Here is a 4,321-nt window from a genome sequence, read left to right as displayed (position 1 = left end):
AATGGAGATTTCAGGAATGTAGTAAAACTGGATCTTGAATATAAAGGTTTGGTGGTTAATTAGGGACTTGAGGAAGAGTCCTGTTTTTATTCTTTCAGGTAGATGGTGTTCATTGAACTAAGAGGAAAATAATGTTTTCAACAAAGCAAAAAAGCAAGTTCAATTACGAAACCGGAGGCCTTAAGAAAATATTTTTTTCTCTTTTTGGTATTTGAATTTCAGATTCTCGTCAAATGTGAATTGTGTCCAGTCTGCTCAGTGGTAAATCAGAATGTCACCACTTGACCTTGGCAGAGTTACCTGGTAATGAGGATGAAAGGTGTATGGAACAATTTGTGTCTGAGTCACCGAGTTTCCCTTCAGCAGCATGAATGTGTCATCTGTTTTGTCATGGCTCATCTTGAGCAATAGAAGCCACAGTTGTCGCGGAGAGGAACGGGAAGTGCAACAGCCTGCAGGTCAGAAGGTGATGCTCACACATAGTTTACATCTGTAAATGCACAGATCTCCGGGAAGGATGCATAAGAAGTTGGTAACAGAGGTTACTGAGGGGGTAGGTCCTAGAGTGGGAACCTAGTGAGTCAGGGGTGGGAAAAGAATTTATCTTTTCATGTATGCCCTGTTTTCATTTATATATATACTAGAAGCCTGTTGCACGAAGATTCGAGCAATAGGCCTTCCTTCCCCTGGCTGCCGGCACCGGTTTTCCTCTGGCACCCGGGACCCAGTCTTCAGTCTTCAGTCTTCACTCAGCGCCTGCATATGCAAATTAACCACCATCTTTGTTGGGTTAATTTGCATACTCATCCGATTGTCTGGTGGGAGTAGCGGAGTGACACAAATTTGCGTTTCTCTTTTATTAGTGTAGATTCCATTCAAGAAAATAAATGTAATATCAAGAGAGTGAGAAGGACCATATTTGTCTTGGCTCTCCATTAAACTGGATGGATATTTTACTCCCTCTGGATGTTAGACGCCTCTTTTCTAAAATGAAGTGGAATAGAATATAGACTTCAGAAATAGCTCTCTCTCCCTCCCTGGCCGATGATCTAATCATTCAGCCACACCGACCAGGGCATAGCTAATAGTTTTTAAAGTAGGAACTCCAAAATTATAGAAAACAACATTTTTCATTCTGAGTCTGATAGAGACATAATGTATTGTGAATAATAACAATAGGAACCAAAATCAGTATCTTCCTAGTCAAAAAGTTCAAAATTCAATGGCTGTGTATTGAGTGGCTGTTCTGAGAAAGAACATTAGGGACATAAGGCGGGAAGGGGAAAGTTGCTTGGGGTGGAAGTTCCTGTGGGTAACAGGAGAGCAGGGTGGCTAAAGGCCCAGGGACTATAACAAACAAGGCCCAAACAAGACCGTGCTCGCCTGACTGGGATTATCACTTCACAGGAGTCTCTGCCTGTCTTTGCTTTATCTAGGAGCAAACTTTGGTGTGGCTGCCCTTGAGCAGCTGAGCTGACCTTGTCTTAGTATTTTCTCGTAACTGGGCTCTGTCCTCATACCCAGAGTATGTACTGGCCCACACTTCAGACAGCTCCTAGCTTTATTCCTACCCACTCTAATTCCATTACAGCCTTCACAGGGGAAGATGGTTTAATTCTCTGTCCTTACACTTTCTCTATCTGTCTTTTGCATTACCAGAGTGATTTCAGCCTTAGTCACATACAACTGAGTGTCTGCCGCCTCCCTGCTCAGGGCAGGTGATGTGGAAAAGAACGTAAGCTCTGAAGTCAGGCAGGCCAGGCCTGCGTTCACATTTCAAAGGTGTCCTCTCTTATTGGCTACAGAAGGATGACTAAGCTATTTAGACTCTGGGCCTGCTGCTTCATTTGTAATGCAACCCCTTAGTTATGCATCATGAGTCTGGAAAGAGCCAGTGGACACAGCCTATTCTAGAAAGAAAGCCTTCTCATCTGAACACATGGAGAATCCAGAGCATCAGACTCAGCCTTGGCACTATTGACATTTCAACAAGATAATTCTTTGCTGTGCAGGGCTGGGTTGTGCATTGTAGGAAGTTCAGCAGCATCCCAGGCCTCTATTCCCACCCTCTAGATGACAGTAACATTCCCTCCACCTCATATGTGACAACCAGAAATAACTCTAGACAGGGAGCAATCATCTCTGGTTGAGAATTACTGATTCAGAGGGCGATTTTCCTATCAAGTTTCATTTTGGTTCAAACAGAGTCAGACTAGGGTGGGTGTCTGGAAAATCTTGTCTTCTGCTGGTTTCCCTTACCATGTGTACTCCGTCTAGCTTCATTTCACAGCTCCCTGGGATGACGGGGAAATAGCATCCACAAAAATCAGCCCGAGGCTTCTTGCAGAGAAGGAAAGAGAGACAGAAAACTTCATCCTACAATAGCAAAGAGAGAACTCAATAGCAGATTGCCTGGCACAAGACTAGAGTAACCTCTCTTCTTCCTTTCTAGGTCTCAGAATACAGGGCTGCTTGCTAACCAGGGCCATCTCTCTCCCCACTCCCTCAGGGTGGTGACCAATAGCCTCTACACAAGGAACTGCAGGCTGGGACTGTGGGTTTGAATGCTTTACTTCTTGGATAGATTATATTTCTCTATTCATCAGGTCTTGAAGTCAGTGTGAAGAATTTGTACTTTCTATTCAATGGGTATTTAAGAGAGGAGAGGATTTCTAGTAGGTGTGAGGTTGACAGTATAAAATCCATCAAAATTATTGTGGGTAATGGAAACTGGAAAAACTCTTGTATGAGTTGATTGAAATGACACTAATGATGTTCTTAGAAGATGCTTCAAGTGAGAGAAAAGAATAGAATCCAGATGATAGGCTAGAGAGGCTTGAACAAACGAGGGAAGCTGTGAGGGGGATGGAGGCAGTGACAGACCACTCTTTACCAAGAAGAGGGTGGGTGCCCAGAGCAAATGCAGATTAAGTTTTTAAGACAGGACACCTGAGACTGAATGAGGATTGAGGGGAAGAAGCCAGTAGCATAGCAGCAATTAAAGGTGCCAGGGAGGAGGGACGAACCAGGAAACAAAATACCAGAGAAGAAACATCCCTCCCTGTGAGACTTACGGAAAAAATGAGACTAAGAGGGAATTCCTTATAACTTACTGTTTTCAATTAAGAGTTGAAATGCTTTTCATAAAATTCACATGAAAAGGTAAATATTAGACTATTATCAGTCATGAACCACTTAATTTAAACCAGCTTTGGAAACCTGTGGGTAATAAACTAGTGACCAAGTATTTATTAAACATTTATTGTTCACATGCCACAAGGCATTGGACTTCTGCCAGTTCTCTAAACGGAAAGGCAGAATTATTTCAAAATGTCTATATTACATTTAGTAGAAAACTTTAAGTATTAATCTGGCCTTCACATCTTCTAAGTTTTAGTTATCTTCAACCAGGCTGGTCACTATTACTATCACTTTTAACAAAGTATGTACCCAGCTTAGTAGGCAAATATTTACTGAGCACCTACTACATACAAGTACTGTGCTTGCTTTAGTTTAGTGGGTGTTGAACAAGAAGTGGGACAGCAGAGTGGAGAGCTGTGCATGGACAGTTTGGCAAGCCAGAACGTGTGATGCGTCATCTAGACTCAACAGATACTTAAAATCTCAGGCCCTTGGAACAGGAGGTTTTATAGCACAGTATAGACAAAATATTTTTTTATCCATAGAGTGTAAGACGGAATACTGAAGAAATATCCCCTGTCCATAGGAAGGGGGATCAAAAGAAAGGAATCCTTCTATCTGCTCTTGCAATGTTTGCATTTATACCAAAGATAAAGCAAGAGAGTGTTTTGAAAAAAATTTTTTTGGAGTTTGAGTTTAAATCTGTGGCACATAAACAAATAACAATGTCCTCTGCTTAGATGCCTCATCAATTTTAAAAAGGCCAGTACTATCTTTTTGTTTGAAGACAGTTGGCTGGACTAGAGGCTATTTTAAAGTATACTTCAGCTCCAAAAGTTCCATTTTTATGATAAAAACCACTCGAGTGCATAGAAAATATGATACACTTATTGCCCTTCTTAAACTAATGCTGTGCTTTTTTGTTTTGACAATTTAGGAATGGTTTCTGTGGCCTCTTGGTCATTTTTTATGTATGTCAGCTTGACCATAAGATTATCTGAGGCCAACATTGTCAGCTCTTTGGATGTATATCTGTTAGGCTTGCATTCCCACAGAGGCAGTAAAAACTGGCTTTGGAGGTGACATAATTTTAGATAATACATTGGTTTGTGGCCCACCAAAGGGCCATAATACATAAGCTAATATAAGATATATCTGTGTTATTAAAAGTTCATGGTTA

General features: G+C 41.4%; 1 protein-coding gene across 1 annotated transcript in view; it reads left to right on the top strand.

Annotated features, from left to right (window-relative positions):
- The first annotated feature begins 231 nt into the window (after positions 1-231).
- The window catches only part of ZNF474 (zinc finger protein 474), a 64,096-nt gene continuing 60,006 nt past the window's right edge, over positions 232-4,321 (top strand). Inside the window, exon 1 of the mRNA XM_005857126.2 lies at positions 232-466. The gene's annotated coding sequence lies outside the window, so the exon portion shown is untranslated. The remainder of the gene's footprint in view (positions 467-4,321) is intronic.

Source organism: Myotis brandtii, unplaced genomic scaffold, assembly GCF_000412655.1.
Source record: "Myotis brandtii unplaced genomic scaffold, ASM41265v1 scaffold1076, whole genome shotgun sequence".
Taxonomy (NCBI): Eukaryota; Metazoa; Chordata; class Mammalia; order Chiroptera; family Vespertilionidae; genus Myotis; species Myotis brandtii.
The sequence above is the reverse complement of the archived record's forward strand: the minus strand, read 5'-3'. Positions and strand labels throughout refer to the sequence as shown.